Source organism: Myotis myotis, unplaced genomic scaffold, assembly GCF_014108235.1.
Source record: "Myotis myotis isolate mMyoMyo1 unplaced genomic scaffold, mMyoMyo1.p scaffold_m19_p_2, whole genome shotgun sequence".
Classification (NCBI taxonomy): Eukaryota; Metazoa; Chordata; class Mammalia; order Chiroptera; family Vespertilionidae; genus Myotis; species Myotis myotis.
The window spans coordinates 170,724,020-170,738,286 of record NW_023416324.1 but is presented as its reverse complement, the minus strand read 5'-3'; the positions used below and the strand labels follow the sequence as shown (position 1 = coordinate 170,738,286).

At 37.5% G+C, this 14,267-nt stretch overlaps 1 protein-coding gene across 9 annotated transcripts in view; it reads left to right on the top strand.

Moving 5' to 3' along the window:
* LOC118675946 (LIM domain containing preferred translocation partner in lipoma) overlaps positions 1-14,267 on the top strand; it is a 665,496-nt gene that overhangs the window by 146,142 nt on the left and 505,087 nt on the right. The window contains exon 1 of one of the 9 annotated variants that reach the window (XM_036348976.1): positions 5,462-5,623. The exons of the other annotated variants lie outside the window; for them this stretch is intronic. The gene's annotated coding sequence lies outside the window, so the exon portion shown is untranslated. Of the gene's footprint in view, positions 1-5,461; positions 5,624-14,267 lie in introns of those variants that run through there. 9 annotated transcript variants of the gene reach the window in all.

The following is a 14,267-nucleotide window of genomic DNA, read 5'->3' as shown; positions in this document are numbered from 1 at the left end:
TTGAGGTGTCTTATATTATTCACTTTCTGCAGATTGGAGGCAGAGGCTCAGAGAAGCTAAGTGACTTGCCCATGTTTACATGGTTAACGAGTGGCACAGCTCTTGTGGAATCAGGACTTGTTTGACTCTGAAATGGTTACTCTTGCAGTAAACCGTACTGACACTGTGCACAGGGCTTGTAAAACCTCAACTGGGTCTCTCTTCTCCACTTTGAATTTTATAGTTACTCAGATTCTGAAAAGGATCCTGCAAAGAGCGCAGTTACTAGTTCTTTTCTCAAAAGATGAGAGGGTTTGCACGTGGCCTTGATAAAGAAGACAGTTCTTAGGCTATGGATATTACTTTGAATCCATGAGCTGGACTTTGGTATTTGACAGAACGAGGTTTTCCTCCTGTGCAACTGTGTGTTTGTGTTTGACTTAACCTGAGTCTCATTAGTCAGCTTGATCCAAATGACCCAAAGGTCCCCTCTACTAGATGCATCTTCTGAAGGTAAACAAACCAGTGAAATGCATAACAACTCTCTCCAAACGTTTGTAAGCTCTGAGAGCCAGAAAAGACAGCTATTGTAATATGTTTTGCCAGGCCAGCTGTTAGGATCACAAATGAGCCTGAAATAGTAATGACTTTTGAATACACAGTAATTTATTTAGTTCTTAACTTTTCCATAGGTTTGAAAGCTTGCCACAACCTCCCTTTTTATTGTTATAAATGGTAGCATTGCTAATAATGTGTTATCCTGGGTGGAAATTACTTTTGGCATAATTAGATGCCAAAGATGGAGACTGGGTAAATGAGGTTCTGCCATGGGACTTGCCTTATGTGATTCTATTCTTAATTTCCATCTATATTTTATTCTTTATGTATATATTTTTCTTTTAAAAATATATATTTATTGATTTCAGAGAGGAAGGGAGAGGGAGAGAGAGATAGAAACATCAATGAGGAAAGAGAATCATGGATTGGCTGCCTCCTTCCTCCTACAGTCCCCACACTGGGGATCGAGCCCACAATCCGGGCATGTGCCCTGACCGGGAATCGAACCATGACCTCCTAGTTCATAGTTGATGCTCAGCCACTTAGCTACACCATCCGGGCTTTAAGTGTATATTAACTGCCTATTGTCTACCAGGCACTGTGTTATGTGGGAAGAGAATACAAGAACAGGGGTCGGCAAACTCTTCTGTAAAGGGACAAGTGGTAAACATTTTGCCTTTGTGGTCCATGTTGTCTCTGTTACAGCTGTCATTCTGTGAGACAATATGTATAATACTCAACTTTGTCATAGACAACATGTAAACAATTGATTGTGTCTATGTTTCAGTAACTTTTCTTTTACAGACATATGCAGTGAGCAAGATTTGATCTGTGAGCCACGATTTGCCAACACCTGTACTAGAATGTTCATGAAAGCAGTGAACTTAGTTTTGCTCATTGCTATGTAACCAATGCCTACAGCACTGCCTGGCAAAGGGTAAATACTCCATACATATTTGTTGAATGAATGAACTAATGAATCAGACTCCTTCAGTGCTCTTTGAGATCTCATAATCCTATAGAGAAGATAAGAAATATATGTTTGAGAGTGAAGTCAGGTGGCGTTTTAACTGGATACTGAGAGATAGGTAAGTGAATGTCACCAGCCAGAGATGGAAGAAACATAATGCAGTCAGAAGACACACATAAAAGAGACAAGAAGCAGGACATTTCCAGTGAATAATGCATAGTTCAGTTGTTCTGTAGTAGGATTTCCCTGACTTGTCTGATTATTGAAAACACTTGCTGTTAATAATACAGATTCCCAGCACCCTCTGTGGAGGTTCTGTTTCAGGAAAGATAGTTTGGCTAATACTAGTTTATAAAATAAAGATTTGAAAAGAAGAAGTAGTGAGAGATGACACTGGAAAGATAGACTAGGGTAATTTCTGATGAGAAATAAAGTATTTACTCAACAGAACCAGTATTGGCTATGGCAGCTGGTCCTAAAAATGTCCCATATTCTGTATGACAGAATGGGCAGGGAGTCCTGGTGGAAATCCACCCTACTCATCAGCCTGCCTTTCTATGTCCCCTGTAGGAGGAAATGGCATGTTAGTCAGTTGTGTAAATTATGATGAAAATATCACATTGTGTGTAGCTACTAGATTTATTGCTTTTGGATCTCTCAGTTGACAAACATCTAAGAGGGCAAATGGATTGAAATGACACAGTTGAAAACTTGCTTTCTCTTGCTGCAAGTCCAGTCAGAAGGTAGTGGATTTATAGACTGACCACTGGTAAGACCATGTGTAAAATATTTTTTAAAATATATATTTTTATTTCAGAGAGGAAGGGAGAGGGATAGAGAAATAGAAACATCAATGAGAGAATCATTGATCGGCTGCCTCCTGCACACCCCACACTGGAGATCAAGCCTGCAACCCAGGCAAGTGCCTTGACCTGGAATCAAACCATGACCTCCTGGTTCAGAGGTCGACCTTTAACCACTGAGCCATGCTGGCTGGTCCATATGTCTCCTTTTTAAGGATGAAGAAAACAAATCTGAATTGTAGGCAGTGACTTGCTTAAGTTCTGTCACCAAATTATTGGCAGAACTAAGAATATATTGCAAATGCCAAGGTACTCAATTTAGTTTTTAGTTTTCATTGCATAGTGCCATGCCTCATTTATCAATAAAGTTTCTAATTTACATAATTTCTTTCCTTGAATCTCATAATCTTTGCCTATACCTTTTCTATGCTGCTTATCATGAAATTATATCCTAATATCTTCTGAACAAGTTCCCCACTGTTACCCCAAATAAAGACTGAGCTCTGTTTCCCTGGAGAGCTTAACATATTTCCTGGCAGTTAGCATGTGTTCAGCAAATAATTGCAGACTTAAAATATCTTGAGCATTTTGTGCTTTCTTATGCGTTTGACTCAGGTTTCTTTATAGTTACATTGTCAGAAAAGTCAAGCTTTTCCCAACTTGCTGAAAGACAAAGATGCTTTCTCTTACACTCCCTTAAATAATAATAAAAAAAAAATAGTTGCATTCCCCATTATGACTGAGATCTTTCTTAACAGCTCTTTTGATTGTTAAATGTCAGCAACTTCAAAAAAGAAATGTCAGTAAATTATCAAAGAAATTGCATATGTATTTGGGTAGATGTATTTTAACTGACCACTTAAAATAAAGATTATAGCAGAATCCTGGGAAATTTTGTATCTGGCACATTTTTCTCATTACCAGAACTTTTTTTCTTTATTTCTCTTAGGAGGCTTAATTTTTATTTCTCCTGTGTTATGGTTTTATGTGTGCATTTGTTCCTATCATTAGATGCTGAGCAGCTTGAATCAAAGCTTTTTAAAAAAATTTAATCTCTGTACCCCCACAAAGCCTAGCTCCATTAGTACGAATACTAAATATACATTTGCTTAAAGAAGCATGGTTAGAAAATGGTTAATGTTATCTTCTCTTTTCACTTAATTTACTGTTATTTTGCCTCTGACTTTATGCCTTGTTTTGTGCTTAGCATTGGGGTGGGCATATAAGAACGAATGCAAGATAGTTCTTTCAGGGAATTCTTCTTTGGTTGGGGTATTGACACACAACACATAAGCAGAATGTGATGGAGAAATCTAAGATAGATGCAAATAACCTGTATTAGACTCCAGAGGCAGGTTAATTCTGACAAGATGAAAGAGACATCTTTCAGCAAAGAGACATGTTTGAGATGAGCCTGAATGTGTCTTGGTCTTCCATTTCAGTTATTGGTTTTCATCTTTGCCAACACATCACAACACACATGCACACATGTACATGGTAATGTTTTCTTCTTTGCGCAACCTGTTTGACTATAGATTTAAGAGTAGAGCTATCTTTACATAGGACGAAAGGAAAAGAGGAGCAGGTTTCATAAAGTCTGAAAGACACAGCTGCCAGAAGTTATTGGGATGGGTCCTTTATTATTTGTGTAATGGTCAGTAGGTACATTGGCCAGAGAGAGATATATACAGTAAGTCCCCACTTACTTGTCATCTATAAGTACTGTGCTTTTAAGCAAAACAACATATAATGAAACCAATTTTACTATAGGCTAATTGATATAAACAAGAATTAAATTCCTACAACATATCAAGGTTATAAGGAAATGGCATTGAAGGAAATTGTGTTATTTGAGGGCTTGTCCTATACTGTTCTAAACTAATGGTATTCTTTCCAATAATTTTCCCATCTAGTTGTTGTTCTCTTCAATAGTTAAATTAAATTAACTAGGTCTCTGGGTGGAGGGAACATAGTGTGATGGAACAAATTTCAACTTTGATGTCAGACAGCTTTGGTTCCATACCTAACTTTGCCATTTATTATTCATGTGACCCAAGACCATTGCTTATCCTTTTCAAGGTTCAGTTTCCTCATCCTCGAGAATGGTGATAATGGAAAGTACCTCAAAGAGTTGTGGGATAAAAGGAGCTAATATTTGCTAAGGTCCTATTTCAATGCCCAGGACATGATACGTCATCCATCCACAGGGCCATCCATGTGAGTTATGTAAAAGTATGAACATAGACACACTGCATTTGCAAAGTTAATACATAGAAATATCCTTGACTTCAACAAATAAATTCTTCTATTGCTTTTTAAAAAAAATACAAAGTCTATTTATCTAGCTTTTCTTTTTTCACTTTTGAGTCTTAGATACAGGAAAAATTTTGTTTTCCTCTTTACTATGGGAAAGATAACAGTGCAGTTGAACTGATGAAATGGGACTGGTCTTCAGCCACAGTCTCTGCATCTGTTTTGGGGAGAGAGCTGCAGGGTGTGGTGCAGGCCATGGAAAGCTTGAGAGAGCTCTCACTGAAAGAGGGGAAAGCTTGTCTGGTGCTAATCAATTATTGCCACATGGGAATTCTTTGTCAGATTTTTATGTGAAATCTTTAATTTGTAAATCTTGGGTCATTAAAATATTTTAAAAATGCTGTAAGAGGTATTTCTTCAGGGAAGAAGAAAAATTCAACTTATGATCTCAGTAATATCCACTTTGGCTCAAAGCAACAACAAAACAATTAAAAAGTCCATACTGTAGCCCAGCTGGCATGGTTCAGTGGTTGAGCATCAACTTGTGGACCAGGAGGTCACAGGTTCAATTCCTGGTCTGGGCACAGCCCAGTTTGCGGGCTCTACCCCAGTGTGGGACATGCAGGAGGTAGCCAATCAATGATTCTCTCCCATCATTGATATTTCTATCTCTCTCTCTCCCTTTCCCTTCCTCTCTGAAATCAATACAAATGTGTATATATATATATATATATATATATATATATATATATATATATATATGATTAAAAAGTCCACACTGTACATGGAAAACAGAACCCGATTTGACCTGCAGCTCTCCAGTTCGTACCTCCTGTGCATACATATTTTAAAGTGATAAAGTAATGGTAGGTGATGGCCATCACTTGCTAAGTCCTTTCCATGAGCTCTGCACTCTGCTATGGATTTTACATATATCATTTAATTCTTAATAATCCGAAGAGGTATGCATTACTGCTGTTATCCCATTTTGCAGATAAGGTCACTGAGGCTCAAAGAGATTAAGTATGTTTCCTGAGATCCCACAGAAGATATATAACAGGTGGGTTTCAAATCCAAGACTGTTCACCTTCAAAAGCAAGCATATCTGTGGTTCTCAACCCTGATGCTATGTTAGAATCACTGGAATACCCTTAAAAATACTGTTGCCCAAGTAAAGCTCCAAACTAAACAAATCAGAATATCTGGGTTGGGTGCTAGGCATGTTTTTTTTTTTTTTAAATAGCTCCAAATTAATGAGTAGAAGTAATAGAGATAAAAACCCCTCTCCCTATCTCCTGTACCCCATTTTATTTTATTTTTTTTCTTTCTGTTCGGTTGCCTCTTTGTGAATTTTCTGCCTTCACCACAGGTTATATACTCCATGAGTGTAGGAATTTAGTCTTTTTGGTTCCTTGCTGTATTCCTACCATCTAGATTAGTGTCTGACATGTATTTACTCAGTAAATTTTTATTTGAATGAATAATTGATCCTTCACTACAGGGAACTTACAGTGTAGCTCGGGACACAGATAATGCATATTTTGGTCCAATGAGATAAGCTGATAACAGTGATGGTCAAGCTGACTTCATTAAAACTTAGAATACTGCTGTTTATCTCTTAGATGTTAGGCTAAATTGTCTTGACATGTACTAAATGGACTGTGGGACACTTTTGGTCACCTGCAGTACTAGACTGGATCCTTTCTGGACTCTGGTGTGTGTGTGTGTGTGTGTGTGTGTGTGTGTGTGTGTGTGTATAAATTGAGTAATAGGTGACACACTCATGTTATCTCTGTTTGGGCATACTTTTTTAGTGAGATTGATCAGGATATATGCAAGGCATTCTGAGTTTTGTTACCCAAACAAAGGCCCATAGAACCAATTCAGAACTGATGGTAGAGGTTTAACCAGCCTACAGGGAATTCAGATATTCTCTTCTCTTTCTAGGAAAGCCAACTTCTGTAAGTGATGCTGCCCCTTCCATCTATAGCAGTATTTCTCAGCCTAAATTTATCAAAGACTCTTACGATGGATAATGTTAATAAAACAACACACTCTGGGCTGTGACTGAGGGAAGGCAGGCTGAGGTTAAGAGGAATAACTGGAGACCCATAACTCTGCCTCTTGTTCTCCCACTTAAAGTAAATGGAGGTGTGAATGATAGTATCATAGGGATAATCTTGAAGGAGTGCTTTCCTCTAAATAACAAATCATTTGGAACTTTTGGACTATAACAATGACAGGTAATAAATTACTTGTGACACATCTGACAGTTGGTGGACCCTGGTGATAGTGAAAATGCTCAGCCACTGCTAGGCCCAGGCATTGAACAATCAAAACACACCCCATCAAGTACGAGCTGATGGGGAGCCTTGCTAATGGGATCATCATGCATCATCAAGAAACAGTTAAGAGCCTGCAATGTGCAGAGGATCCAGACAAGCTCCAGGCAGAGCAGGATAGAAAACACCCTTCTTCTAGAATGATAAACTTGGGTTGAGGACCTGTTCTTACCACTTATTGCTGGGGTTCCTGGACAATTCACTTGCCCTTTCTGAGCCTAAGTTTCTCCTAATACATAGTTGGGGAGAATAATTTTGTAACCCTTTATTTCCAAGGTTTGATAGAATAGTTAAGCACCTATGAAGGGACTTTTCTTAATTAATCATCATCCCAGGTAAGGATTAATATTAATTAAGGGAATGGTGACAAATTATGTTCTTTCTCGAGACAGTTATAGATTAACCATCCCTGATTTCTCTGGTCAAATATAGTAAAAAATGAAGGTTGAGAGGACATCGGGAGGAAGAGGAGTTAAGCAAAGGCAGGACTTGTGCTCCTCCAGAATAGTTATATCCTGTGGAGTCCAAAGATAAAATTTGGGCAATCTGTTTCATAGTTTGGGCAGACTGTTTAACACAATGAACTGGGTCTAAATAGGCTCATGTCTGTCTGATATTCATGAAAAGTGCCATGTTGGAGGTGGCCTGGTTGCTTTGAAAATGGGCTGATTTTGACAAAGGGGAAAGATTGGGATACGTTTACTGTAAGTCGCAAGTAAGAAACAACAGAAAGTTGAATATTAGAAGAACTTGGCTATCGCAAAAACCACACACTTTCACATCAGTAAGACATGGAGTTCTGATCTGAATGAAATGTGAAACTGCTTGCAGACCACAGAGAGTAAAACAGGAGTACTTTTGTTTCATTATTAATACCATTGTCCTTATTTCTTTAAATGAGAATTGATAGCAGCCATAATAGAATCTTTCTCAAAGACTGAACACAGAAATAAAGAAAAATAAAACAAACACACAGAAACCTCACCCCACCATCACCACTAACAAAGCCCAATGCTCTAAAAGGTCGCATTGTCTCTAGCCACCCATTTTTAAGTCTCAGGTTCTAGAGGGATCCGTGTTTCTATCAGGATAGAGTCTTCATTAACACCCTCCTCCCCCTTTGGAATATTGAAGGGGTTGGCATTTTGTCATACTGCATGAAGGGTGATTTTGTCATCTGTTGTGTGTGAGAACCCTAAGCAATGAATTTGTGTGTACCAGGACTATTCTTGTTCACAGGGCGGTGAGGCCAGGGATGCCTGATTGAGAGATGTGCTCTCTGGAAGTAAAGCCAGGTGACCTTTAAAGTACGAGGCCAGTGAAGTTCAGGGAAAGAGGCCCATTCTTTGCCAACATATGAGATATGGCGAAGTTTGTGGAATGGAGGCAATTGACTTGAGTTTCCATCCCTTTGGGCAGCCACTGAACTATAGCTGCCTCTGCTCATTTTTCAGTGAAATGTGGGAGTTGAAATAGATGTTTTCCAGTTATTCTCCTGACTGGTGTTTAGAATTGGTAATTACTTATTAAACTTTTGCTTCATGGGGACTTAGGATGTGGTGGCAGTGCTACAGGAAGTTGAAGCCAGAGCTGTTGGGAGTGAGTGTTGGGTTGAGTGTATGTGGTTAAGCAGTATAGCATAATATTAATAATAATAATAATAATAATAATAATAACAACAGCAACAATAAATAGTAATACTAGCAACAGCAATTATTATTAGGAAGAGTCATAACTAGAGGGAGCTAACATTTACTGAACATAGAGGGGTGGGAAAAAGTAGGTTTACAGTTGTGAGTACATGAAACAGAATTTATTCTTGTATTATTATTTATTAATCATTAGTTTTCATGTGAACAGGTGTAAACCTACTTTTGCCCATCCCTGTATATCCTTTGCTAGACCTTGAACTAGGCACTTTATATATGTTATGTTATTGAATTTTTACAACAATCTGTTGAGGTGTAAATTTTAGCTTCCTGTTTCACAGCTATGAAAACTGAGACATTGCAAGAATAAAGAACTTCCCCAAAGTTAAAGCTAATAGGTAGCTGCATTAAGCCTCAAATCTGGGTATCTTGGTCATTCTCAATCTGATAAGCCATAATAAATTAAAGAGTTGGAAAGTCATGGGCCGTCCAGCTGGCTCCCTTCCCCTGCATTTGACATTCTCACAGATGCTTTGTCTAGCCTTTTTTTAAAGAAAATTAAAAATTAATTTGAATAATCCACATAAAATATAGTACAAAATTTAAAAGTTTCAAAGAGACGTGTAATGAAAACTAAATCTTTCTCCCATCAATGTCTCATCGTTTAATTTTTCCCACCCAGAGGATATATCAGTTCCTTATAACCCCTTCTGGAAAGAAACTGGATATAAACAAGCATGTGTATGTATTATATTCCTTTATGTTCCAGTGTATGTTGAATATTTACCTGAAGGGTAGCATTCTGCACACATTATTTTGCATCCTGCTTTTCTCATATATCTAGATGATTATTTCTGTTTCAGAACCTTGCTATCATAGTTTTAATTTTCATCTCTGTTGTCATTAGTGACTTTGAACATCATTTTAAATAAGCTATACTCATTTGTATTTCCTTTTTGTGAACTGCCCTTTGCCTTCTTTTCTATTGGATTATTGGATTTTTCTATAGTGTTTTATTGCAGTTTTTTTAAAAGTAACCCTTAGTCTATGATAAGAGATGCAATAACCCCCTATTTTGCATTTGTCTTTTGAACGTGCAGATTAAAATAAAATAATTTATATAGTCAATTCAGTCTTTTGGTGTTATGGTTATGGGGTTTTATGTAACACTTAGAAATGTCTTCTCTACTTCGTGATTATTAAAAAATTTTTTTCCCCAGTTTTACTTCATCTGGTGTCTCTCTCTCTCTCTCTCTCTCTCTCTCTCTCTCTCTCTCTCTCAGCACGGTTCCATTGAAATTATATATTATTAGAGGCCCGATGCACGGAATTCGTGCAAGAGTAAGCCTCCCTTCTCCTGGCTGCTGGCATTGGCTTCTCTCTGGCATCCAGGACCCAGGCTTCCCTCGCAGCCCGGGCTTCGTCTGGAAGGTCATCCAGAAGGACATCTGGTCTAATTAGTATATTATGCTTCTATTATTATAGATATTTTGGCAAATAATGTGAGGTAGGGATCTATTTTGCTATTTTCCAGATCATCCTATCCAAACACTATTTATTGACTAGTCTATCTTCCCCACACTGATTTGAAAAGACACCTTTATTATATATTAAATCATTAATGCTTAAGTGCTTAAATGTTTAATACTTAGGAATTTGCATCACTTTTGGGACCTTATGTTCCATTCACCTGACATTACATCTAACTAATTGGGTGTGTGTGTTTTATTGATTTCAGATTATTGATTTTCTACCCTACCACTTTACTGAATTCTCTCATTATTTGAATAATTTTAAGGTTAATTTTTTTCACCTCTAGTTAAGTAATCATTTCATCTGCAACTGCACTTTACCTTTTTCTTTCTAGTTTCTATAACTCCTGCAACTTTCTTTTAATTGTAGTTTTTATTACCTCTAGAAGAGTAAATATTAAGCAGCAGTGATAAAGTGAGTGTCCTCTTTTCCTTGACTTTAATGGGAAGCTTTCTGGGTTTTGGTTTGAGAAATACATTGTTTTAAAAACTATCAATTGCCATTCTGAGAGTGTTTTCTTATTTTTATTTGAGTAGAGACTGGCTGTTAAATGTTTATGTAATAACTTTCTGGAAACTATAGAAATAATCATACATTGTTTCTTTTTCTTTCTTTTATTTAAAAAAAAATCTTAGATTTTTCTCTTCAGTTCTACAAATTTGGAGAAATATATAAATATATTTTTCAAACATGAAATCATTCTAGTGTTGCTGAGATAATATCTACTTGGTCATAGTTTGTGCATTATTTGTTTAGTGTAGTTGGAATCTAGAAGTCAGTGATTTATTAACATTTTTTCATCAATGATCATAAATGAGATTATTTGAAAGTTGTGTATATATGCATTGTCAGGTTCTAGTGTTAGTGTTTTGCTTAAATCCTACAAATAATTTGGAAGCTTTCTTGTTGGGATTAGTTTGAATAGTATTTATATGATTTATTCCTTAAAATAATGTGAAAGGATTCCCCTATGAAACTGCCTTGACCTGATGCCTTTTTTGGAGGGGTGGAGGTATTTGCTCTTTAACAACATATTAATTCTTTGTAATTGGGCTAATTTGCTTCTATATCTCTTCTGTGGATACTCTTCTTAATTTTTAAGAAAGTCTATTTCAAATTGATTTGTAAGGAGTTGACTACTTTTTATTTCCTCTGTTTCTGGTTATTTTCACATTGTTTAAAGTTTTGTGCTTTATTTTTATCCTTCTTTTTTTATTAGTTTAGCAAAAGGTTTATTATTTATTTAAAAAAGCAAAAGACTTATTATTTATTTATTGGCTTGTCTTTCTTTATTCCCTTTTAAAAATCTTCAACAATACATTTCTTGTGCTTTGCCTAGGTTTATTTTGTTGTTTTCTGATTATCAGAACTTGACTCTTAATTCACAAATTTTCATTTCTGATTTTTAATTTACATAAACAAAGTGTAAATTTTCCTGTAAGGATTGCTTTAGCTTATGCCACATATTTATTAGTAGTGATTTCGATTTAGTTATTTCAGTATGTGAAGTTTTAGAAGACGCCAGACCCGATATAATGTAAACCTCGTGGGAACAAGAGCCTTGTTTGTTTATTCATTTCAAGGCTACCATAGTGCTTATCACAGGGCAGGTGCTTAATCAATATTTTTGTATGAATAAATAAATCTCTGTGACATAATTATGGGATTTGCGGTGGATTTCCTCCTGGTGCTCTGGTTCATCTCTGCCATGCTTGCACACTCTCTCTAGGTACCCACCGATGTGGAGGCATAAGAAAAGATTGACATGCTTCACATTACAATTCTACCAATACAATTTTCTCTAAATCAAGTACATTGGGTGAAGGAATTTTTGTAAAGATTACTCTGGGAAGACATATTTGCATAGAATCAGAATGTTAGCAGAGATCATGTCCATAATCTTTGTGGACTTGGACACTTTGTTAAAACTAAATCTTGCAGAGGGGCCAAGTCCAGAATGTGAAATGATAAAAACAGACCTGCTCTGGTGGGGGGAGGGCGCAGAGCCAGGGGAAGCCCAAAACCCTGCTGCTGGTTGCCTTTCCTCCTGGCCTCCTCCCATATTTTCATTGGAAAACCAGTAGTTTAAGTTAAAAAACAACAACAACAACAACAACAACAACAAAAAACACCTCTCAATTTTTAAATGGGAATGGAAACAAAAATGCAAAGAAGGCAAATGATTCATTCAAAGTTACTCAGCAAATTAGAGGCATAATGTGGGACTGCAATTGCGGCCTTCTGTCTGCATCTGATGGTATTTCCAGGCTCCCAGAAAGCCTCCTGTACCTTGTTTCCATGAGCACTTTTGGTTGGACCTGATATTTAATGTCCTCCCTGTGCAGGCCCCCCTTGGCGTAGGCACAGTCTGCATATTTGCTGATCGCTGAGGGGAAAGTTGTGATTCAGGCTCTGAGGTTTAAGAATTGCAAACTTAGTTTCTAGCCTCCTGATGAAACTGTGAATCTGGGTTCCAATGATGTTTCTGCTACACGGACACCTGCCCACACAGCATGATTAGAAATTATAATGATGATGACAATGAATCTTCCAGGACACCCACATTCTTTGCAATATATTTCTGCTAATCGTCTCTACCAGAATCAGTTGGATAGCTTTTTTTTTTTTATATATAGTTTTTTTTTTTTTTTTTTAATTCCCTTTTCTAAGTCAACTAGCAATGCTGGTCTAATTCTGGTGTAAGTTAAAGACTTTTCCTTGCCATTTCTGGTATGTAACACTTTCTTTCTTTCTTTCTTTCTTTCTTTCTTTCTTTCTTTCTTCTTTCTTTCTTTCTTTCTTTCTTTCTTTCTTCTTCCTTCCTTCCTTCCTTCCTTCCTTCCTTCCTTCCTTCCTTCCTTCCTTTCTCTCTCTCTCTCTCTCTCTCTCTCTCTCTCTCTCTCTCTCTCTCTCTCTCTTTCTTTCTTTCTTTTCATGCAGGGGATCCTAGAACCTTGAGTGCATGGGGTAATGCAATACTGGGCCAGGAATGAGGAGATTTGGGTAGTGCCAAAAGTTCCCTGTGAGCCCTTGATAGAGGTTATTTCTCATCTCTGCAACTCTGCTTCTTCTTCTGTTAAAGGGATATCCAATTCTGTTTTCCTTAATTTACTAGGGTGGTGGGACTCAAATGAGGTAATGAATAAGGAAACACTTCATTAACTCTCCACTATAAATTGAGAGCGTTATTATTGAAGTTATTTTTGCATTGATGATAGCTTAGCCTCTTCAAGTTCTATTTAGTGGAGTACAATCAAACACTGTAGGTGTGAGAGCTGAGAACACTGGGAGGGTTAAGGCAGAAGAATGACCAAGATAATGCCTGAATTGCTGTTGTGTATGGGCTCTACCTTGAACCAGGAAAATAACACTGCCATGAAGGGACGGCATACAGAAAAAAGGGGAGAGGATCTCAGGATCTGGAAGTTTTAATCGAGAAGTGAAAATAAACATCACGGGCGAGAGACTATGAGGCTCGAGTCAGGGCATGTGGCAGTGGAGTAGAGATGGAGAGGCCACAAGAGGCAATTAGAAAAATGCTGGCACTGGCTTTGGACCCTGTATATCTGGAGTGTAGGATGTCAGGCAGACACAAATAGGCTGCAGGGAAAACAACATCTTCAGGGAAGAGCCATCTCCAAAAAAAGCCCTCCAGATTCCCTTCAGATACTCTCCATGGAGGGTAGAGACTGTTCCAAAGCAAGCTCCTTAGGGCCAGGAAGAGCCTTGTCTTATTTGTCTCCACATCCTGCTATTTACATGACACTTTGTTCACAGAACTTGCCTTTTCTTTTCTTTGCTTTTTAAAAATTGTTTTGGGCTTCTTGGCTTGTGTGGCACAGTGGTTGAGCATCGATCTATGAACCAGGAGGTCACAGTTTGATTCCCAGTCAGGGCACATGCCTGGGTTGCAAACTTGATCCCCAGTAGGAGGTGTGCAAGAGGCAGCCGATCAATGATTCTCTCTCATCATTGATATTTCTGTCTCTCTCTTTCCCTCTTCCTTCCTCTCTGAAATCAGTGAAAAGGTATTTTAAAAAATAAAAGTGTTTTGGGCCTTTTTAAATTTAAAGTTTGAATATCTGAAGGAATTTTTAGGAGGGGTTCTGAGAGGAAAAAGCTAAGTTGGATAATTCTGTTTGTCTTTTGAATTCACTGTTTCTACATCTAGATTCTAGAA